Source organism: Rutilus rutilus, assembly GCF_951802725.1.
Source record: "Rutilus rutilus genome assembly, chromosome: 10".
Taxonomy (NCBI): domain Eukaryota; kingdom Metazoa; phylum Chordata; class Actinopteri; order Cypriniformes; family Leuciscidae; genus Rutilus; species Rutilus rutilus.
The window spans coordinates 18,905,178-18,930,961 of record NC_140215.1 but is presented as its reverse complement, the minus strand read 5'-3'; the positions used below and the strand labels follow the sequence as shown (position 1 = coordinate 18,930,961).

Sequence of the window (25,784 nt, the reverse complement as noted above, 5' to 3'; positions counted from 1 at the left end):
GGTAACAAGGATTAGGATAGCCGAGGTGTGTGCTTATGTGTGTGTCTTGATGAGGTAATAATCAGTGATGCAGCTGATGGCTGAATGAGTGCAGGTGAGGACCAGGAGGGATGCTGGGAATTGTAGTCCAGAGTGTGAGTGAGCAAGTGTAGCAGTGAAGCAGGACCGGTAAACTCATGACACATTCCTAATTTCGCAATATGAGTAAAATAACTTATATTTAGATATTTTTCCCTAAACTACATCTCAGTATCATTTGTTAAAGCTTAAACTGTTAAGTTAATTCACATTTGGAATTACTGTAATTGGGAACCAGTCCCTCATTTTTCTTTTTCCTTTCTTATTTCTCTTAGGAGTAAATGAGCTTGTAGATATTTTAAAATACTGACTGTATCCCCAAACCATATCACACTATCATTTGTCTGAAAGCTGAAATGGTTCTCAACATAATTCTTTCACATCCAGAATTAACTGAATAGCATTCAACCCAGTCCCACTATTTTCTTTCTTGGGTCCTATTTTCTTATATTTGGAGTAAATTATCTTGCATTTATATATATATATATATATATATATTTATTTTTTTTATGTTGACTATATGCCCAAAACCATATCTCACCACATTAGGGTTAATGGTGTGCTTTAAAAATATATTCTAATTATCTCAAATGTTTCTTCCACAAGTGGCAGCAAAACATGCAGGCCTCATTATAATTCTCTACAGAATACAAAATAAACATTATCAAGTGACTGCCAAAAGCTGCCCCGGACCCAAAAAGCATCATACCTTCTGAGTCACTAAGTAAACTAATGAATTCATTCGGAGTGGTTTAACTCTATTTTACAACCATTAACAGAGTTCCTCTGCAGCCAAAGAACCCATATCGGTCCATTGGATTGTTAAATGTAGTCATGCATTATGCAGTGGGATTAATTGAAAATGGCCGCTCTGCGAAGAAACAGTGGGGGCCGGTACATTACGAGGGGGCCTGGGCAAATTCAAAAGCAGATTTAACGGTCCTTCAGGGTCATAACACTGTCGAATTAATTCATGGAGAGTGTGTTTGGAGCAAATGCATTGCCTTATTATTAGATGGAAAGCAAGGTGTACTGTTCTGGGAAAGCAACTAAAAGGAAGTGACAGCAGTTCCCAACAACTTCAAAAAGCCTTTTAAATGTGAGAGCCTCTTGCCGCAAAGCTGCACCGAGGAGAGAAAACCTCACCTGAATGCTTAATGATGAGAGAGCTTGTGTATAAGGAACGGAAGTCAAAGATCAAGAGCTCTTGAGTGAGAAGACAGAAATTTGGATGAAATCAAAAGCAAGTAAATTGTGCATTTAAAACTTAGGTAAACTACAGTATATTTAAAACCTGTTGACAACGTTTGAAATAAAAATATCATGATTATCAGATTTGCCAATATAAAGCTAAAGAAAAATCATAAGGGGTGGACAGAGGGGTGGATTTAATGACCGACTGAATGTACATCACTGCAAAATGTACTGCAAAATAAACTCCAGTCAGTGTTAAAAAAAAATCATCATAGTTTGTCTTTTCAAGAAAATACACCACCGTTCAAAAGTTTGGGGTCGAGAAGATTTTTTAACCCTGTTTTTAAAAAGAAGTATTTTATGCTCGACCAAAGCTGCATTTCTTTGATCAAAAATAATATTGTGAAAGTTAAAAGATCTCAAAATTTTCAGCAGCCATTACTCCAGAAACTGTGATACTTCTTTATCAGGATTCTTTGATCAATAGAGAGCTCAAAAGAACAGTTGAAAAAATTTAACATTACAAATGTCTTTACTGTCACAATTGATTAACTGAATCCTTGTTGTATACAATTATTAATAATAATAAAAAAAATCTTACTGACCCCAAACTTTTGAACGGTAGTGTATCTTTTAAATTTAGTCAATATTTCATAATGTCTATTACTTGAGTTTGCAGAGCGTTATACAAAATTATTATCAACAGAATGCTGCAACTGACCATTCAGAATCAAGTACTGTATTCCAGAGCGCTGTGTAAGTCACAGAATGTGTGAATAACGCAAACTTTGTAGAAGACAAAAGCTCTTTACACTAAGGGCAGCAACCAAATGATTAACTGAGGCACAGATTCCTAGAAAAGCACAGCAGCACAATATGGTTCATCCACCTTGATAATAACATCACAGAAACAAGTGAGGATCTGTTTATACTCCATATATCAATCCCATTAATTTCAAGCGTCACTTACATAAGACACCTAAAACATCATTGCACCATATCTCATAATACCATTCCTTCCTTAGATTGTTTCACAAAATCATTATTTTAAGGCAAGATATAATGGAGAGCTGTCGATAAATAGCATTCCTATAGTGCGGATAAGGAAAAGGCAGAAGTCATTTCTAAGTGACCCTCTGCAGTTCTTCCCTTGAGTGTCAGCTCACATTCCAGAGTCCCCTTTATTATCAGAAGAGAGGACATATTCTGCCCCAGGGTGACACTGTCCCGTCAGACTGACAGCGCTCAGCCCAGCTGACTGCTGATGACGTTTTCTCAGCCAATTTAGATGCGGAGAAGAGTGGTGGCTAAAACCTTTAAAAAAGTACGCATTTAATGACAAACAGAAAAAAAAATGTTGTATTGATAATAATGAAATCTTCAAAAATGCATGGGTACTGTGTATATATGAGACATGTGGTGGTAACAGCAATATCCAGTATGTTTTGGTCATATGTTGGCAGTGCCAACTGCATGTATGCTATATTTTTATGGAGAATATGCAGAACTTCTGTAGTGTAAAATACAGCTTGTTATGAGAGTAAACAGAATATATATCTTCATGCTTTAAGGCTTTTTTTTCAATGTGTGTGTTTGTTTGTTGTACATGTATGAGACATGAATGTTGGACTGTGCAAATGCTGCAAATTAAATGCAATAATCAAAACTGCAGAGCAAAGGTTTTACAGCATAGAGACTGCAGTATGCCAAATTTGAATTATGTGATAATGTTTTTTCCTTTTTTAACATTTGAACAGTAAATATGTAAGTGAAAGGTGTACTGAAGGCCTTGTAAATTAAATCTTACATACATACATGCAGATATACACTATACATTTCATAAACAAAAACATAACAGATAAATGATAAAAGTCAGACAAAGCATATTAAAAACCTTGCTTACCAGTTAATCTTAAACTGGGCCAATCTGTCTGGTTTTACCCAAACTTGATTAATTTTCCTGCTTATAAGCCATCCTTTTTTAGTATTACTGTAAAGCTGTAATATGCCTGTATTTAAGAAGTAAACAAATGTTTAAAAAATCATGAAGACTAATATCTGCATAATGTAGACGAACACAGATGCCTCTAGCTATGTTCTTTTATTTTATAAATGTAAGGGAATGAATTCAGACAGTGTCACCCTCAAGTGTCACTAGAAGGAGTCTCTGCCTCCCAAGACTGAACGAACACAAAATCTGACGCCCAAATGATTATTTGCATCTGGTTAAATAGGCCCATTCAGGGATAATCTTGAATAATAAATTCATGCATAAGTTAATTACTAAGGTTAAGGGCGCAATAAATAAAACAGAAGCCGGGGCCTTTGATTAGGACGATAGGATTAGATTAAAATGATTAATTTGTGCAGTTTGAGGGGCATGAGCATCGTCGTACATTGTTAATGATGCTGCCTGAAAGCTTTCAGGGCCTGTTTATCATATAGAGGAAAACAACAAACAACAAACAAGTCCCTGCAGAAGGGAGACTTTAGATAAGTTTTAGAGCAAAGTGTATCTGTAATGTAAGTAAGGTGTTACTTGACCAACTGCAATGGCTAAACTAATGCTTTATGGTTATTTAAAAATGGGCACATTAAATCACTTCACAAATGATAAAATCTTTCATAATATAAAACAGAAATTGGACTAGGAAAAATAAAAAAATGTATATGATGTAGATATTAGTTAATAAATAAATAATAGATGCTGCTAACAATTGTGCATGCAGCTAAAAATATTAAGTTACAGAAATACCTTTATTTTGTATCCAAGATCACACAAAGTTAGAATTAAACATGGGAATTACGAAGCTTGTGAGTACAGTATTAAGACATTTAGCTAAAAAAACAAACAAAACAAAAAACATGCATTATCTGAGGATAAGTAAATAAATACATTTTTAACACATTATACTAGCTCTTGTTGAAATGTTGATCATATTAGCTAATTATTCCCTATAGAGTGTCGTTTCAGGGTGTCAGTGTAAACATGATGTGACAGAGGAAATGAGAAGTACTGCTTTAAAATCTCTCACCTTTTCTCTCACTCACATTAGTTGATGGTTTTGTCTATAATGACACTACAACAGAGTTCATCAATTTTCTTCATTCATGCAGATCTGTAACAGAGCGCTTAGACCCTCATTACCATCACTATTTATTTGCTTCAGAAACAGACAAAAGTATAAAGCCGTTTCAGTGAGCTGGACAAAAAGAGCCATTTGACCCAAATGACAACCCTGACTGGACAATCAGGAGTGACACAATGCTGTGCTTTGGTCCCTTACTAATGCAACTGACAGACTATTTTGACCATCTAAACAGATGAAAGAAAACATTTGTGCTTCACTTTGTTTACATTGGCTCACACAGATCTGTACTTCTCTTATTCTTTTGTACACCGTTTACTTTGTTCTTGTTTGTTGGTCAATGCTTCTAATAGCTGCTTGATCACTATGCTCACAATATGGACTGCAAATGTTGTAGCATCTTTATAAACCACAGAGGGCTCTGCTCATGTTATAATTATGTTATTTTTCAATATGAGGACATTACTCCTTTATTTATTAATGAGGACATTATTATTTTTCCCAGCAATTCTTTGAAATTTTAAACACCATTGGATTTAGCAAAGTCATTTTACAGACTATTTAATGGCAACTAAAATGTTTCAAATATATTTTACCATGATGAGGCTGAGTGAGTTCTGTTTGTTACTTCTTGTTTCAGATTAGACGGACGGACGGACGGACGGACAGACAGACAGAGCATAAAGTCATCTTTGTGCATAAAGAATGAATGTCAGTATTGCACAGACATCATTTTATATTCTAGGTCATATTATGAGTTCAAAATTACTAATACATTTAGTTTGCAGATAGTGTTCAATGTCGCAAAATGGCTAAACTGAAACCGAGTGAGCCACATGTCATTGCTGTAAATGTTTGAATTAACCCAATACCGGTAAATACGAATTAATTTCAACAATTAATAAAAAAATGGTCAGAAAGTAAATAGATGACCTCGTCTCCATTCATTAAAATGACTCACTGGCTGAGCAAATGCTTTACTTTAAAATACCTCACTTCCATATCTCCTCTCATTAAAAGAGCCAATTAGAGGAAGATCAATACAACATTAAAAGTGGAAAACTCTTAAGTAATTTGCTTACCAGTCCAGGCAAAACGGAGAAAAAGAAATAGTGTAAATTCATCACATATGTCTAAATACATTAAATCTACAGAATCTCAAATCTATATTTTGCAAGCACAAACACGTGCTTTGTCTGGTGCCTTCGTGGTCTCATTAGCGGTGTATTTGCTGTGTGTTGCACTTTTCTCTTTTATTTCTGTCACACATCCACTTTTTTTTCAATCTGCACTCGCTCTGGGACACATCGCAGGTTACAATAACCGTGTGCATTTGGGACCATATAACGAGATGAAGGTGGTACTGAAATGACCAAATTTCCTCATTAGCTGTCTTCTCTCTCTTATGGTGGATGGTGAGCATGAAACATCACCCCACTATATCTGTTAAATCAGGCCACTAGGGATTGGGCTTTGTCAATGATTTTTCCTCTGTTGTCGTTGGAAGTGCTCATTAGGGCCATAAATGCACCGGGCCAGCTAGAAATAGGTTAATTAGACTGTATCACGGCAACAGATGATCCCACAAAAGCAGTTATCATCCTAATTACACTGCTAGCGGCACACAAATTGTGAACCCCATAAAGGCAGCATCCTTTATCTTAGTTGTGGCCTAAAGCGCAGATCAAATGATCCACTCAATTTTTTTCCCTGCTAAGACCACCAACTTGTGCTGCTGACTGAGAGCAGGAAAGCTCAAAATAAACTCTCATGAAAAAAGAACAAAAAAAGAAATCTGTTTGCCAAACAAATGTTTGCATTTTCTAAGCAGACACTGTCTGACCAAGTAACTTTAAAGAGCAACTTGCAGGTTAAATTTATAACTGAATTAATACTTGATTTTGTCTGAAGAGGTTTTTTAAAAACATATATGTAGAAATTACTAATGAAATCTAATTGGTTGTAGAGATTTTGATGAAAATGTGCTAGGCTCTGGAATACGCCTTTCCCCCTATAGCAACGCGTCATATGACGTATGCCGAGGTAAATATGAGCTCGCGTTCAGCCAGCGCTCTCATTGTGGGTGTAGTAGTTAGAGCAGTAGTGAGCGACAGAGAAAGTTTTAGATCGAGTTTTAGAGAAGCCAGAATGGTAAATTATTGTGTTTGTGCTGGTTGCACAAAATCCAGCCTGTCAGGACATCGTGTCCATCATTTTCCTTCTAGGAAAAACAAGGCTTTTCGTTCTTGGGTGCGTTTTGTTCAGGTGAAGAGAGCAGACTTCACTGCCGCGTCTGTCACCGCACACTCGGTCATAGGCATGCTCGTCGGAGAACTCGGTTTCTTCATTTACATCCATTGTAATTTGTAACCTGAGCTCTTTCAGTGCACGCATCTTCGGGTTCTCCCGCCGGATGTAGGCGCGAGCACAACATCAACTGGCAAACGCAATGTAAGCGGAACGAAACTGAGCTACTCGTTATTGTGTTTGTGTGGACCGTTTATCAGTTTGGACTAGTGCAGCGCGAGCCTGATCAAGCAACACTGTAACTGCGAGATCCAGTAAATCAAGCATTTGAATTCGCCACAGAAGTAATAACATCGCTGCGAGATCTAGTGAGAAATATTCACATTTCTCCGTTATTAACGGATCAAACAGCGCTGACGTGGAAACCAGGAATAAACATTGTGCAATGAATGAACGAACTATCCAGTGTCCACAGATCAGCAACATTCACCATGGCTTTACTGTAGTAACACTAACTGCAACCATGCAAGTTTGGCATTTTCCACTAAGGCCCAGTAAAGTTATGCATCCACCTCCCTGCAACACTGACTTTCCTCAGCTGTAAACATTGCCTCGCATTTCCCACACAAGCACCTATGGAACAAAAAATGTTAGCAGGAATAAATATCTCTCTGTCTCTCGATGAGAAACCGCTAAGTTATATCACGTAACGTTAGTCTGGGCGGATATTAATGAGCATGACAAACGCCTGATCAAAGCTTAGTTTCTGTTATTGTAAGTTCCAATATGTTCTGTCTAACATTGATCCTGGCCTGTCCCTGCTCTCTTGGCAGCCTAGCAGGCTCATAATTGTATGGCTGTGGTCCGTCAACAATTTCCTCAGCGTCCGAAATGTCATTGCAATCCATATTTCCCTGTTGTTTGAACCGACAGCTCTCCCTCGTGCCACGTCACGACTCTCGCCCGTCACGCCCATTTTCAGATGCGGAAGTAAAATTTTCTCACAAAAACGACTCCAGAAGCCACTGTAGCCTATTTATAATTTTTTTTTTAAGAAAATCTAGTTCCTACATTATTTTTCTATACATTGACTTGTTGGGTCTTCTAACCTGCAAGTTGCTCTTTAATACACAAAACACAGGTACTAGTACAGGCAGGGCCGGCGATTGCTATAGGCGAACTAGGCGGTTGCCTAGGGCGACAAATGTGTTGGGGGCGCGGACGCACTCTAGTGTCGCCCTATCTACTTCCCATATTAATCATAAAATTAGAACGAAACGCGAAATAAAACATGTTTATTAAACATGATCAAAGGGCAAAGGGCGCCCCCTCAACCACACGTTTAATTACTTGTCAACCTGATTATTAGATTGAATTTATGATTTTTGTCAACCATTTCTGGATTGGCGGGGGGCGGGAGGGTTGCGTTACGTTACGTTAGGGAAGTGCTCAGCTGCTGGCGCGTTGATCGAAAATAAAGCGGTCTAAACCTCTGGTGCACAGGGACGAAAACGGAGAAAGGAAGAAGATAAAAAATAAAGCTCAGTATAGAGTAAGTCTTCTCATCTTAGCTATTAAGGTGTCCAATGAAATAAATTTACTTAGTATTGTAGCCTACATCACCTAATATTGGACGTTTGCTGTCACTAAGCTATAATAGTTTGCTAGCTATAGTTACTTTGAAGGTGAATAGAAATGGCAGAAACAACTGTTAATATTTTATTATTTGAGATAGAACTAAAAGAACTTAAATATTTAAATTTTGTAGTGGTACATACATTATCCATAATAGCACATTTGTTTGTAGAAGGTATAGTTAAACCAGTTTAATGGTCATAATTTGCTTAAATTAATCCAATTTGGTAAATATCCTTGATCATTCTTTGTAGATTTTGTGTATAAACAATTTACAGTTGATTCTTCAAGTCATAATTTGCTTGTTGAAGTGTTGGAGTGACTATTAGAGCATTTTTGTTTGTTCATCAATGAACATTCTTTGTAGCATTTTTTTGTAGGGGGGGGGGCGCAAAAACTCAATCTTGCCTAGGGCAACCAAAGGGCTAGAGCCGGCCCTGAGTACAGGTATGTGAGAACATATGACACTTGAAAAGATATTTTGATAAAGTCATCCTACGATATATAAAATATGGAAGGACACACAGCATGCCAACAACAAACAACTACATGATACTTGTGTACTAGAGGTGAGGGAAAAAATCGATTCACATATAAATCAAGATTCTATCTTCTACAGATTCGAATCGATTCACAAATTTCAAAAATCGATTTTCTAAATGTTTATGTATACCTATGATCCTTAGAATACATATTAATTAAAAGAATAAATAAATAAAATTACAACTACATTTCTTGTGTTCCTACTGGGTTGTTTTAACCCAACGTTGGGTTAAAAAATGCAGTTTAAAAATGGACAAATTGCATTTTGGACAAAATCAAAAATGGACAAAAATGCAATTAAAAAGTGGACAAATTGCATTGGTTGCATTAAAAATGTAACCCAACGGCTGGGTTTGTCCATTTTTAAATTGCATTTTTAACCCAACGTTGGGTTAGTCCATATTTGACCCAACATTGGGTTAAAACAACCCAGCATTTTTTAGAGTGGAATATGTGAAAAAATAAGTTATTCTATTTTTAAGAAACAATACTACTAATTATTATTTTATAACTATTACGGAGGGTATATTTTCACCAAGTGCAAATAGCCAGCTTTGTTGGCAGAGGGACAAGTAATGCCCCAATAAGGCATGTGTTTATGATTTTAATAAATATAATCATGTACACTGAAAATGTTGTTATTATTGCACACTGTTTTATAATATACAATACACTGAGGTGTAAATAGTATCTGACACTATTTGCATTAAGTATAAATAGCATCTAACAACTATTTACAAAAAGAAAATACTTTTTGTTGTTATTTACACCTGGCATAAATAGCATCTATCACTATTTGCACTTAGTGCAACTAGCTACTGCCTTATTATATATATATATTTTTTTTTATGCTTGGATTATCTACTGTTTATAAATTAGGAACACAAATAATCTAGGTCAGTGCAGCTTTCTATTACAGAATGAGTTTGAGTAATGCATTTTTTTTTTTAAATAGACCATTCTCCCTCTCCCTCCCCAAAAAGGTCCACAGCGTTCACAGCTTCTTTGAACATACAGTACTTGCATTGACGATCAAGAAGAGAAGCCCTCAACGGGCCACTCCAAACAGAACTTAACGGTCGGGTCATAGATGATCTTTGTGACACTCATTGTATCCACCTGCATGTACACTGGTAGCAGCTATTGTGTGTCTCTATTTTAGCTCTTGTCAGAGCCGTTCAGAGTCATGAGCTTTGTGAGTTCTGTTTGTGACACTGTAGAGTGTTTTCCACAGAAATCAATAGCTACTCAACTTCGCCAGACATTCTAATAATGTATAAAAATTATCACTAGTACTTTTGCACCGGGTATGTGAGAGTTCGTGTCTAAGTACATTTATTTCTAGATATTGTTTCTTTTCCTCAGAGAGAGAGCGAGAGAGAGAGAGAGCGAGAGAGAGAGAGAGAGAGAGAGAGAGAGAGAGAGAGAGAGAGAGAGAGAGAGAGAGAGAGAGAGAGAGAGAGAGAGGCAGGCAGACAGACAGAGAACTGTGCAACAGAATATAGAATCATGAAAATGTTCTACCTGACATTTCTCAGCATGAAACATCCACTGTCTAGCTGACATGCAAAAAATCCTTTGATTGGTATTGATGTTTTGAACATGCAAATGAATACTCTTCATTTACTCACCCTTATATCGTAAATCCATCTTTCTTTCTTTCTTTCTTTCTTTCTTTCTTTCTTTCTTTCTTTCTTTCTTTCTTTCTTTCAATGAACACTCGCATACACACATGCACGCACGCACACACACACGCACACACACACACACACACACACACACACACACACACACACACACACACACACACACACACACACACACACACACACACACACACACACACACACAAAGACATTTTAAAGGTCAAAGCTGGTCACAGTTTTATACGTCATATACAATATCTTAGTGTGAGGAACAGTTGGAACTTTAAATTATTCAATCCAGTAAGCTTTTAACCTCTGCTATGTGAGTCGTAATCGTAGATTTTAAACTGCATCAATTGATTTATTGAAAAGATTAACAACTCATTTCCTCACATAACACTATTTTATGGCTTGGAACGCAAGCCATATCGACCACTTTTATGTTTATAAACATGTTACATATATGTTTATATGTTTATAGTACTATAGTGCTCCTGTCATCATTTAATTGAGTGAGTGAGTGAGTGAGTGAGTGAGTGAGTGAGAGAGTGAGTGAGTGTTCAGAAAGAAAGCCACTCATGTTTGGTACATCATGAGGATACATAAAAGATGCCATCATTTTTATTTCTGAGTAAACTGTCCAATTCTTTAGAGTGCCTCTATTTAAAGTCTTGACAGTAAATAGACAGCAGTTTAAATGAGCTGAGCTCTGAGACGTGAGGAACTAACAATATCATTCTTAATTTCAAGGAGTTTCATAGCATTCACTCATTCTTTCCCTCATTTGATTGCTGTGTCATTTGAGGACTGTGGTCTATGCTATAGGTGAAGGGTTCGTGCCAGGGGAGATTTTACCAACACAAGTCATGCTATCAGTGAATTTATACACACTGGACTCTGTGAGGACATTGTAAAAACATTGTCAAAACATTCGTCATCAAGCGGCTCTCTCTGGTGGTTACAGCACTGCAACTTTTCAGTGCCGTGACCCCGTCGACCCAAACACCACTGTCATTACTCTTGGCTGCCAGGAGGTGGGACAGAATGAAACTTTTATAGCGCCCCAGAGAACCCATTATCTCTCCAGGAGAAAAGGTAAATGCTATCCTTCACCTAAGCCTTTCTGTTTCCCCTCCTTTCTTTCTCTCCATTCTCTGTTCCATATTCCCTAACTCACCCCGGCCCATCTCTCCCTTCCCTGAGCCTCTCCCTTTTTCTTTTCTTTCCACAGCTTTTATACCTCTCATTTCCTTTTATTCCTCTTCTTCTCCAGTGCAGTAACCCATATCTCACCCTGCTCTCGACTCTCTCCGCATCCATCTCTCCGGCTTTCAGAGGGATTTTAAAATGCAAGTGATTTAAATGTTTAGGGAGCACGCTGACATGAGAACCACACTGCAGTCCAGGGTTCCATGTTTCTCGCTCCCCCTGGAATGGGTGGATGTAGGAGGACAACCTTTCCTTCCTCCTGCTGTGCCTGTCCAGGAGGGCGCGGAAGCATCTGCTAGTGTTTAACTTTGATCCCATCATCCCAGAAAGCACATCTGGAGGACCGCAGCTGCCCACGGCACGACCCGCAATCTGTCAGGACCTGTCCGCCGTTTCGAAAATGTAACCGATTTAGTCAAGGCAATTTAGATCCATTTGTGACCTGCGACATCAAAATCAATCCATCTCCCTGATTTAGGTTGCACTGGGGACGAATTAAACTTGTTTTTTGGAACTTTAAGTACAATCAGGCTTTGTACAGAGGTAATCATCAGTGATCATTTTAAAAAATTACGCTGTTAGATGGACATAAACGCATACACGGATGAAGAAATTACAGAGCTGAACTAAGTCATGGAGGGGAATCAAATTACCTTCAAAATCACATGATTTTACAACAGTAAACTAAAATATTAATTCAAAAGAGAGATTTTTTTTCTTAAAGGAGGTCGGTGCAATTTTATATAATAAAGAAAAACGGAGTTATAAAAAGTGAATAGAATTATGGAGGGAGCTATATACGTATACTGTTTATAATCATTCATTTTTTCTGTTTACTTTTTATAACCTCCTACACATTGTATATAGCTACTACATGTTATTAAATATGAGGGTGACTTGTTTTTTAAACTGCACACAGTATTACTGTGAAATATAGTGAAATGTGTTCTATTTTAATACATTTTAATTTATTCATTAATTACATTAGTATGGAAAAGCTGAATTTTAAGCATCATTACTCCAGTCTTCAGTGTCACATGATCCTTCAGAAATCATTATAATATGCTGATTTGGTGTCAAGAAACATTTCTTATTACAACTTACTGACCTAACTTTTGAACTGTACCTTAGGCCAGTGTTTCCCAACCCTGTTCATGGAGGCACACCAACACTACACATTTTCCAACTCTTCCCAATCAATCACACCTGAATCAACTCATGCTTGTTAGTAGAGACTCCAAGTCTAGAAATATATGGGTCAGATAAGGGAAACATCCTAAATGTGCACTGTTGGTGTGCCTCCAGGAACAGGGTTTGGAAACACTGCCTTAGGCTATATATCATTAATATATATTAGGTCACTGTAAATACAATTAATGATAAAGTCCAGATGTAGAGGCTATTTGACATACTTTTACATACTTTTTACATACATACAATTACATGCAATATCACATAAAATAAGCATTTCACCAGGAGTCATTCACTAATAATAAGTGAAGTGTGTGGGAAAGTTGTATGGATGTTCAACTTCTGATAGAGGAATGATTTATATGAGTCAGAAATGTATGAGGGCTACAGCTGGAGGCGAGGGAGAAGAGAAAATTTGATTCAGAAAGTTTTATTGGACTTTGGCCCCTGTCCATAAGCCCCTGCTGAGACCCCGGAGGAAGCCCTTCAATAAGGAGCCTGATTTGCTGACTCACCGCCGTATACTGTACATTTCTCATCGCCTGAATGCATATGTAATCAAAAGGCAAATCTTTTCTCCTGTGCTCTCATAGAAATCTGCATGGGTTTCAAAATCTATTCCTGTTAAAGTTGCATTGCATTACCTTTTCATATTTGACAAAATCAAGAGAAAATAAAAAATCACTGTTTGAGCATTTAAAATTATAGCCTATCAATGTGAAAGTTCATTCTATCAAACCTCACAAAATACTTACCACTGGTCTATATTTTCAAAACGACCTAATCTTAAAATACTTACAATTAAAAAAAATTATTTACATACGGTGTTAAAGAAAATAGGCCTAATAGAAATTGAGGTCAGAGGAGAACTTGACTTTTCTACTTTTTGAGGTGAGTCAGATTGTGAGCTAAATCTTTACTGTTATCTACTGATTTGAAATAATGGCAAAGCAAATGGCATCATTTCATGGCTGGGTTATCTCAAATGAGACAGTAATTGAAGTAAACAGCAATACACCAGGATGTTTTTTGTGTATATAAATAAACGAAGGTACATTCCACTTCCCATTGTTCATTGCTTGCTATCATGTTGTTCATGGGTGTTTCCAAGCTTGCTACTATAATACAACAAGAAATACATTTTTGTATATTCAAAAGAATAAAGGCATCATTCATTTAAAGTCCTCACAACTTATCCAGTTTTTAGTGCTATTACTTTTGGTACACAGAATACAGAAAAGCACTGAAGGACATCCAGGCAAAATAAATCAGCTGGAGCTCTGATCCAATGAGGAAAGCTCTCCGGAGGAAACATCTGCTGGAAAACCTTCAGAGCTACACCATGGTGAGTTGGTGCTTATTCATAAAAGGTGTCTCTAATTAAACACCTTCTGCATGTTCTTTGTGGAGTCAAACATTTGAGCCACAATTACACCTAAAATACATGAACACTGCACAAGATTACCTTGCTTTTTTTCCAGCTGGATGGCAAAAATCTCTTCACTGCGACTTCCTCAGGGACCTCGACTGGTTTATTACTCCACACATTAAAAACCATAAAATTATAAGGGGGGAAAACACTGACTGTTTTGCCAACAACAGCAGGAAATTAGTTTCAGAGATTATTTTGCCTGAAACACAACAAAGAGAGTGCATTTATTGTTGGCAATAATCTACTTCTCTGTTTAATTTTATGTTTTATAAGTTCAAATAAAATAAATGAATTATTTATACTATTAATGTATCTTATTATGTCTCAAACGCTTCATATTCAATAGCCGTAGAGGAACTAACTGCTGAACATTAGATGCATTTTAATAAGTGCCCTCCATCAACTCAAAATGTTCTTCAGCTGCTAAATGCTCTTCAGATTGTGACTGGAATCTGTATTTCCATTCTATCTTTAAAAAGTATTTCTTACAAGTCATTCTTGCTAGTATAGTCTTCAAAGAACTGGCACAAACATTATCACTGTCACATCACTTCTTTAACCGCACCTCACAGCGTGATTCGGTTGCCAATGCGGTGGTTGACGTGATATAAGGTCAAGCCAGCAGAGAAATACATTGATATCCAAATTGCAACTGTCAATATAATGCATAGGCTGCCACTGATATTTTCATATATGCCAGTTTCTGCTCACAGTCATTCAGAGTTCCTGGCACGTCGCCATTGGCCGTTTGTTAATGTTTTTTTCTCGGTGGACGACCATCGCTGCACTAGAACAGAGAAAAAGAGCAAGCACGGTCGATCAGTGTTAATTATACCCAAGTAACAAGGAACGACTTTTGTTTTCTCCTCAGAGAGGAATCGATGAAGGTCAATCACAATTTCCATTCACTTTGGTTTTGTACATTTGAGCATGTTCTCACAAACACATCAAATGTATCTATACAAAACATCTATTTTTTATAACCACAGACCATAACAGTAGAAGGCAGCATGCTTTTGTGTAACATCTGAAGAAGACAGAATGACATACTCAGAATTCACACCCTAGCGAAGCATGTAAACTCGTTCAGTTAGCATCGCTTTACTGATATTCATTCAGTACTATCCTCATGCCATAAGGATATGAATATTTCACTTTTCATCATTCAATAACGTGCCTGATACGTATCGTGTTTATAGTTATATATTGTTTATTGTCAACTCATTTTGAACTGCCAGCTTTATTTTCAGTTGACTGATACATTGTCTTATTGTTTCTAACAGAGAAAAATAAGGCAGTAAAATGGTAAACACTGGCCATTTTGAACAGGGTTTCCCCAGGACTCGCACGAGAGCTCTTAATGAGGTTTGTCAGAATGACCTATTAAATCCTTCCATCACCCGTTGCCCCTCTCTCTCTCTCTCTCTCTCTCTCTCTCTCTCTCTCTCTCTCTCTCTCTCTCTCTCTCTCTCTCTCTCTCTCTCTCTCTCTCTCCTCGTATCCCTGTCTGGGAGCAGTAAATAGAATTTGTCTTTGTGATCTAGAGAGAAATTAAATGTGCTTTGCCTCTCCTCTGTGAGTCTGACGCTCAGCATAAATAACAGGCCTCTTTCTCAATGGCTGCCGAGACATCATAACTCCATTATGGTCTGCAAAGAGCAGCATGACATGCCATCTTATAAACCATGCAAGCTGAAAAAGGAAACTATTACAGGACAAGTACAGACACACTCATGTGTATTTATGATAAGCACTGAGGCAGAAGAAAAGAAGAATGGAAGTAGGTTTGATGTGATTCTAAAGTTCACTCGAGGGCTGAAATGTGAATCATGTTAATTACATGATATGCTGATTAATTCAATTAATTGCAATTAATCACATCATCAACATTTGCTGGGAACATTTTGCCCCCAAATTAAGATCATTCAAAGACACTAAATTATTCTTGTGATAACTGACATCACAAAAATACACTTTAGAAGTAAAAGTAAATGCATATTGTTTCAATTACATATCATTAACATAAGTCTATCACTGACCTACAGTGCACATCAGTCCATTCCCAAAGTATTTTACAATAAGGTGCCATTTAGTTAAAATTCTGGTAAAGCGTTACTGACATTTTAACTCTTTGTTTATATACATTTAAAGACCATATTGTATTGATGCTTATTTTCAGCATCCTGTGTCATGGCACATTTTTTTAACACTTACAAACAGTTAAACATAAAAGGGGGTCAAAGACCCTGCATGGCATTCTGTTGCACTCTATGACCATTAATTTAAATGCATGAATTGAACACATATTTTCTTCTTTACCAAAGTAGCTGGTAAATCACTACCATTCAACAAATTTCACCCAATTGTTATTTCCACGTGCAAAAGTCCGTCCTCATACTGCCACAATATCCACAGCAGTCTACAGACGAATCCAATTCGATTTTAATAATCAATCTATTTACATGAGAACAGGGAAGTCAACCCCACAACTATAACCAGAATGACACAGAATAACCATATCATTGGAACCATTTCCAGAACATTTTTTTATTTTCTAGTCGATGAATGATAAGGACATTGACAGTCAACCAAAATGTAAAAAAGCTTCTTTTTTTTTTAAATCTTGCATTTAAAGTGCAGACGACACAATTGCAGTGTGTGTACAGTATAATAACTTATATAATAAACAGAATGTTATCGTCATTGGTGTGGACACTAATATAGTTATTGTTCTTGGTGTATACAGGCCTCCTCGAATTACATTTATGAATAATCAGTCAAATCCCTCATGTGAACTGGATTATAACATCACATTCACGCGATTCTGCAGTCATCCACACCTAAATCAGTCGTTTGCATTACTAAAATCCTGGATCCATTTTAAATTTGCATTAGTCATTTAGCAGATTTATTCAAAGGAATTTACTGTATTAAAGAAAACACAAGCATGAGTCAAGAATATTCACAATGCTGAATTTCAAGAGTAAACCACTGTAGTACAAGCTAGTGTAAATACACAAAAGGATAATCATATCTAAAAGTTGGAGTAATAAGAATATTCCCTCACCCTGAAACTTCTGCCTTTGTTCTACCTTGTGTTGAAGGGATGACATTGCTCTGACTCTCCTGTCTTCTATTTCAAGATAGCTTTGGTGATCATGCATCAACAGAGGACACCATCTGGAAATGTGTCCACACTGTTTTTGGGCTCAATCCCCTCTGAAACCAATTCTGACTTTGTTTTCTCCCCCTCTAGTCTTCCACCCATCATTGCAACATGCAGCATCCTATCAAGTGCCTCCCAAGTGAAAAAGGCCAAATGCAGGCACCTGGGGAAGAGGAACATCTGTGTGCAGTTGCTCATGCCTGTTTCTCATTCATGCTTTATGCCTTGTCTGGTAAGCCCAGACAGCAGGTACATCTCTCAGAAAGCCAGCCCCTGACAGATAAGCTTTGGCTGCTGAAGCGTGCCACCTGATTTTCTCCAGTCAAATCAGAAGAAGATGATGTGATGGAATTACAGCACCTCAATTCCGCATTCATACTACAGTATAACACATTCAGCAAGAGGTCTGCAGAATTGCAATTTTAAAACAGACATTTCTTATGCTACAATATGTTTTAAATAGTTTGTGTACATGTAGATGCAGGTTTATCTAAAATAGTTGATACCACAATCATAGACACATGTTAAAGAGAAAGTAATTGAAATAATTGCACAGCATTATGGCTGGCATTTTCTGTATAGCCATTCACAAAGAAATGAGCAGAATGTCCACTGAATGTCCACATGTGACAGTGACAAGGAACCCAGGCTCCATTAGGTGACAGAAAGCAGAGAGGAAAAGAAACCTTGGGAGAAACTAGGCTCAGTCGGGGGGCCAGTTCTCCTCTGAACATGGTGTGATTATGGTTCCTGTTGTGCCAAAAGATATTGTATTTTCATTTTTTTGTTTATAATCACATTTGAACTGCTAATGCATCAGATGTCCATGCATTAACCGTAGGAGGTCTGTGGGTGTGTCATCTGAGGTTGAGACTATAGTTTGTTATTACCAATTAAACCAGATGACATGTAATTTTCATATGATGCCACACAGCTAAATACATCTGTTTCCAGCAAGAGAAACTCATGATGGTGTCATTATGGCTATTACCCGGAAAAACACTAATAATATGCTGTGATGGCCTGGTGTTTGTCATTATGAGATGCCCACTTAGCAATGTGCCATCTGTGGCAGAGGGCAACAGCTAAATGTCAGCCATATGCATGTCAGTTTGTTTGTGCCTAGAGATGCTGGCATGATATCAGTGCCTCTTTGCCATTAAACAACCTCAGTCGCTGACAAGCCAAGAAAAAATCCATCACGTCCCTGTCATTGTTCTGTGTCATTTAAGAGCATGAAGTGACAGCTGGAATGAGGCTCTTGACAAACGGAGAGTGATTTACATCATGAATGATAAATGGTTTCAAAGTGCCTTATATTTAGGAAAATAGATATGGACAGTTTGCTAAAAGTATGAAATATTGGTAACACTTTACAATAAGGTTCCATTAGTTAACGTTAGTTAATGCATTAATAATGATTAGTGCATTCGTTACAGGATTTATTCATCTTTGTTAGCATTAAAACTACTACTAACATTCTATTCAGGCTTTCCCAAGCCAACATCAAAGTTTGTACACAAACTGTATTCATCTATCCTTGTATAAAAAAAAAATCAACTGTTTGTTGTTAGTTCATGTTAGCCCAGGTCAATAAAATAATATGAGCAAATACAACTTTTGATTTGACTAATGTATTGAATGTTGAAATTAACATTAACTATGATTAATAAATTCTTTAGAATTATTTGTCATTGTTAGATCATGCTAACTAATGTAAACAAATTTTGTAAAGTGTTAAGCAAATATCTACATAGCCGTGTGCTTTAGTTACACTCTAAAAAATGCTGGGTTGTTTTAACCCAATGTTGGGTCAAATATGGACTAACCCAACGTTGGGTTAAAAAAATGCAGTTTAAAAATGGACATTGTATTTTGGACAAAATCAAAAATGGACAAAAATGCAATTAAAAAATGGACAAATTGCATTGGTTACATTAAAAATGTAACCCAACGGCTGGGTTTGTCCATTTTTTAATTGCATTTTTAACCCAACGTTGGGTTAGTCCATATTTGACCCAACATTGGGTTAAAACAACCCAGCATTTTTTAGAGTGTACCAGTTCTATAAAACAACTCAGTATTTTCTTCATTACTCTGAAAACGAACGTTCCACTTTTAAATTATCGAAGGTTACCTTTTTACATATCATCTAACAAAAACAACAACAATAAATTGTATGCTTAGAACTGTTTGTCAACATTTATTATGTATTTATATATAGAATAAATAAATATTTAAAATATTGAATAATAATAATAATAATACATTTGTTTCAATTTCTGAAATGTTGGGTTTTCACATACAAATAAAAGTCATGGTTAATTTTTGCACAAAAAATAAAATAAATAAATTCTTCACAGTTCAATCATGTGGAGTCAAATAATCAAATTCGTCATGCTATGTTATGTGCTAAACATCCTGCCATGTTTCCCTTGGAAATATACTTTTGATTAGTTCAAAGGTAAGTGAACTTGGCTTCTGTACCTTCTCAGTGAATCAGTATTAGATATATGATATGACATGAGAGCATTATAGAAGAGCATCTAATGTTTCTGAGCTTCGAGACAATGCTTTCTGCATGTGCTCTCTCCCCTATTCACATGCAAGTGGAGTATGACAGCAAATCACATGTTGCCTAGCAACCTGACATTTGATGAGATGCTAACAGTTCTCTTATGTGAATCTGGAAGTGGTCAATTTAGATTCTCAGAACATAACTTCAAAAAGAAAAAAGAGATGTGAGACGATCAGAGCAGTACATTAGCGGTTCAAGGCACAGCAGGTCATTGTTTGCCAAATGGTGTTTTGTTAAAGCCACAACATTTTTGTTAAATGTTATGGTCGGGACTACCTGTTACATAAGTTAGGGAAGCCTGTATAGAGACACTGGAGTCATTATTTGCACAATGCAGTATGGTGCCTCTAATGGTGTGGACTTATTATGAACAAATTTAGGGCAGCCATTCCTTCCTTCAAGCTATTTTTCTTTAACATAATATATTGTACATAAAGAGGTTTAGTTTGGAGAAATCCATTATTTAGTTTTGAATGGAAAATTACATTGATCAGATTTGCATGCCGAAACCATGAATAAGGAAAAGGCATGAACACTTTCAAAATATCTGTCTCCCAAAACATTAGTGTGATAAAACCTCTGCTTGCATTCACTAATACGATAAATTCAATACAAGGAAACAAGTTCTTGTTACTAACAATCATTCCATTGCAAAATCCCTAGTATTAAAATTTTAAAAAAATCAGTGTCTTTGCAGTATGATGTAATCATCCTTGTGCAGGACATATTTGTGTGCAAAGATTTATGAGCTGAGAAAAAAAGAGAAAAAGTAAAAATAAAATAAAAAAGTGGAATTTTGTGAATTGATCGTCTACTGAAGTCTTTGGAATTGCTCTAATGGAGAAGTACTGCCCTGCTCTCATGTCAGAGAAGTGATGATTTCAAGCCAGCTGATTGGAAGACTAAGAGGCAATCAGAGGTCCTTTTCCTTCGATCAGTGGTCATTTCTCCTCAAGCCATGTTGTTCTGCTGGCTGTCACTTTCTGTCTCGGAGGCAACATTAAAGGCCTTTAAAATCAATAACCGCTCAAGGTGGATTTGTAAATCTTGGGTTACAGCCAAAGATATAAAGACCCGTCATCGCAAAAAGAACCTGACCATTGCTTTGCATTGCTTCAGCAAGAATAATTTTAAAACAAGAACAAAATCAAATGGGCAATTTTGCTACAATATCGACATCACCTTTTTCATGAACAACTAGTTAGAAAAACATTTGAGTGGTTTGCCCGAGGCAGAATATACTTTAAGTATATCAACCCAGCACAATCCCTACTGATGTTAGTCCACTTTACCCAGCTGTATTTCTTAAACATAACTAGGATTTGTTCATTATGTTTATTAATTCTGAGGGTTTTTTGCCTTCTCAAGTAGGAGCTCTTTTTATTTGCGTGTAGGAGTAAATTAATTTAAATCACTGCCAAAAAAAGCTAATGTGTAAGGCATTGCATAATAAAAGATTAACTATGCTGCTGAGAACGCACTTTACTGTAATGCCCATATGCTACATTGAAAGCCATTCAGAGAACGTAACTGCATATCAAGGCATCAACCCAAACTTCAGACATTCAGTTATGAATCCGTGAATTTTTTTCCCATAAACTAACTGCAAATATGAATCATAACCCAATGAGAAGCATGAATGCCTGCACTGTTGAAACAAAGCGAAAAGTCAGATTTCTCTTCCTTTCTTGCCCACTTGTTCCCAGTGGCTCACTTAACATTTAGAGGTGGAGAGGAAGTGGAGAGAAGGAAGAAAGGAAATGTATTGCCTTGAGGTGATCTGTGGAAAAAAAAAGTACCAACTAAAGAGTCAGGTTGTTTCTTCACATTTCTCCTTCTGTCACGCATCTGCCCGCCTTTGGATCTTCATCCCACATCTGCCTGAAACATCAGTGAGTGTTGGGTAAGCCTGCAGGCAGAGAAATGCTGTTCATTAAACAAAGCTATTCCATGCCCACTCACTGACACTTGTCGTTATGCATCTCCAGATCTTTTTTTCTCAGTTGCATAATGAATATGCATGCAGTTGGGTCGGTTCCACCTGAGAGGAAGTGAACGTGGGTGTGTGTGTGTGTGTGTGATCATGTATGCACTGAAGCATATGTGTGTATCTCTGGAGATCTTGGCTGTTGGAGACGGATGTCAGTGAAAATATTTGCTTCTGTGTCTTGTTTTATAGTACTTGTGTGTGCGTGCAAGAAAATACATTGTTATGCTTTATGACTAATTGAGTGTTCATCAAAGAACAGATATAATTATGTTTTGTGAATTATTTATTAATAAGCACTGTGAATATACAACGTGTGTTCACAGTAAGTATGCAAAAACACTTTTATAGATTAATGTTTGAGGGAAAAAATATTGCCACAATGAAAATAGCTCTTTAATAGAAAAATGGGTTTTAACAATCACTATGTAATTTTTGCCACTTAACTAATAGGGTTTTACTGAGTTTATTGCAATAACTGTGCAACTAATTCACTTACTTCAATTCAGAGAAAAAAGTAGTATAATGACATGATGCAAAACGTAAGTTTAGACACCTCTCATGGTTCAAACAAACAGGGTTGGGCAACAAACTCAAGCTCCTCAAATTGTCGTTTTAGACTTCTAATTCGTGACTGGTGTTTTGTTTTGCTCTATCCTCTGCTGTTCCGCGTTCGTCATTACGGCATGCATCAGGTCAAGGGTTAGGCCGGCGACACACTGGCTGCGTGGCGTGAGCGTGGTGTTTCTGTTGTGTGTCAGCTGTGTGGCGTTTTCTATGTCTTTGCACACCAGAAACGTGTCTGACGCAGCACTGCTGCTGCTAGGTGACATATGATAAGCCTCATTGGTGATATATTCGACATATGGGGAGAGAGCTGTGGAAGGCCTATACTTCATGTTAAACATCAAGCGTAGCGTTAGTTCTGGCAGGTCACGTTACTCAAGCTCAAGAATCAGCTGATCCACATCTACCTATAGGAATACGACGCCTATCACCATAAGCTCCTTCAGTGTTATCAGCAGCTATCGCGTTTCTCAGGAGCTAATTACCCTCCTCCATCCCCAGCTCCTCCTCTCACCCAGTCAGGATTTGACATTCTGATTCCCCTTGAATCAGAATAATTATCGAATATGTTGTACTTTTAAAATCTTGAATTAAATATATTTGCAAATGTTCATGTTGGTTCTGTTCTGTTTACCCCAAGGGGGATTATTGCTGCTCTCCCTGCTCTTATCCATGCTAGGCTGCATGGATGCGCAGGGAGTTCTCGCCCAGAACTGAACCATACCGCCAATCCAAACTGTATGTATGCATATTGTCAATCATATTTGATGGTGGTGGTCCTGACAGAAATAAATATATAGCAGCAAAAACAACGTCGGCAGTATTGACGGCAAAATAGGCTACAGAATATTTCGTTCTGTATTGACAGGTGCAATATTTGAAAATCGATAATTTTTTTTTTTTTTTATTAAATTTATATCTGCATTTATGTAAAAACCTAGAGACTTTCAAACATCAAAATGTCATTTATTAATATATATTTGTGTCAAAATGACATATAAACATCTTTTCCCATTCTATTTTGCCTGGAAACGCTGCCAACATGCGTGTCGCGTGAAAAATAGGCGTCGGTTCTATTTCTAGCATGCACGCATTTTCCGCACATCTGAGACGTGCGTCACACAGGCAGTGTGCAAGCTCTAACCTGTTAACATGGGAGCCGAAATAAAAACGGACACGCCACGCAGCTGAGACGCTCACGCCACTCAGCCAGTGTGTCGCCGGCCTTACTCTTCCACCTTAAATCGATGCGTACGGCCGTCTGCCGGAAGCTAGTTTAGTCGATAAAGTTTTATATATGGATATTTTTCTTACACGAACTGCACTTCAGAAGGCCTTTATTAACCCCCATGAGCTGTGTGGAGGACTTTTATTATGGATGGATGCACTTTGATGGACTTCAAAACAGAAACAACCATTCACTGCCATTATAAAGCTTGGAAGAGCCAGGATATATATATATATTTTTATATAACTCCGATCGTATTCATCTGAAAGAAGAATACCATATACACCTAGGATGGCTTGAGGGTGAGTAAATCACGGGGTAATTTTAATTTTTGGGTGAACTAACTTAAGAGAGAATATGTAGATACTCCTACATCCTACATGTGTCACGAGTTACTCTTGTGGCTTAAGTCGACTAGCATAGTATGTGTACGGTCGTCTGCCGGAAGCTAGTTATTTAAGTAAATAAAGTTATAAATATTGATATTTCTATATTTAACAGTCTGAACTGGTAGACTAATCAGCACCAAATCAGCATATTCATTTCTGAAGGATCATGTGACATTGAAGACTGGCGTAATCATGCTAAAAATTCCATCATAGGAATTTTTTTTTTGTCACTTTTTAATCTTTAAATAGAAGACAGTACAGTAGGCCTATATATTTTTGGTGTTTTTGATCAAATGAATGCAGACTCTGTGAGCTTTTGTAAATTAATGAAAAAATTACTTTTGAATGACAGTGATGAAAATGCATAGTAAATGTAAGTTACTTTAGATAAAAGCAATCAAATACATACACTTCTTTTTTAATCTCCACAATCTCTTGAAAAAGAAGTCCACATACTATTTTCACACAATTCAAATGAATTTACTTTTTAATTAGCCAAACAGTTTTTTATCTAAAAAAAAAAAAAAAAAGTCATTGCACTTTTTTTTCTAGTTGGAGAGACAAAAAAAGTCCCTTTACTTGTGTGTTTAAGCAGAAGGTCAGACATCAGTGCAGGATTAACCCAGCTCTGATCTATGACATTTCCTCCTGTCCCTCGAAGGACAAGACACTCCTGGAGGGCACCAGCCATTGAAAGAGACTGATCCTCTATTGCCCTCTTCTTTAACCTTCTTCTTTCCCCAGCCATGTCACGACACCAAGAAATGAAAGCTTTAGCGTAAGTTCTGCCGGGAAGACTCAATTTTTACGTCACTTATTACCTTCTCATCTATCCAATCGCGTTCTAATACTTGTAGTATAAAAGATCGATACTTCCACATGTCTGAGTTTGCAGATGCTGACGCTTTCATTCATCTCCATCCTCCCCACCACCACCAGGATGGTTCCTTCCCCTCCATCCTCCCCACCACCACCAGGACGGTCCATTCCCATAACTCCCAGGGAGTCGGCTGCGCCCTTGCCTTCGTCTTCAGGCAGGAAATGCAGATTCCGTACCCTGGGTTTATGAGCTACAGATGGGGCCTACGCCAAAGAACTTTATATCATAATATTTGCTTGCTGGGCTGTTAATAAATGTATATTTTGCCTCCCGAGTCTTTCTGGTTGAACTGCCTCTAGTCATTTTGTGTATTATTAGAGAATAATACTATACATATTATTGGTTGACACGATTGAAGTTTCTACTTCTACTACTAAAGTCCATTGCTCAATCTCAAATGCTCAACACAATTCTGTAACTATGCATTTGGGATCCTCGGGTTGGATGGTAATACATTTTATTTATAAAAAAAGAAAAAAAGAAAAAGAAACCCTCCTAAAGTGTCATACTGTACACTGATTTAGGAGTGGTCCTTCAGTGACAGACATAGAGCTGTTTCAGCTGATCTGATCAAGAATTAAAAAAGAATTCACTCTCCCATGATGCAGCATATACAGTATACTGATGAGCCAAAACATTATGAAAAGTCACAAGTAATGCGATTATCATTGATGACCTCCTAAAAAAGGTCACATTAAGGTCTGGGTAGATCAGAAGGTATGCAA

General features: G+C 37.1%; 1 long non-coding RNA gene across 1 annotated transcript; it reads left to right on the top strand.

The window, feature by feature from the left end:
* The first annotated feature begins 13,980 nt into the window (after positions 1–13,980).
* On the top strand, positions 13,981–18,959 carry LOC311299008. The gene is made up of 3 exons (XR_014629028.1): positions 13,981–14,177; positions 15,548–15,629; positions 17,521–18,959. It is a non-coding gene; the product is annotated as an uncharacterized lncRNA (long non-coding RNA).
* Positions 18,960–25,784: the final 6,825 nt, after the last annotated feature.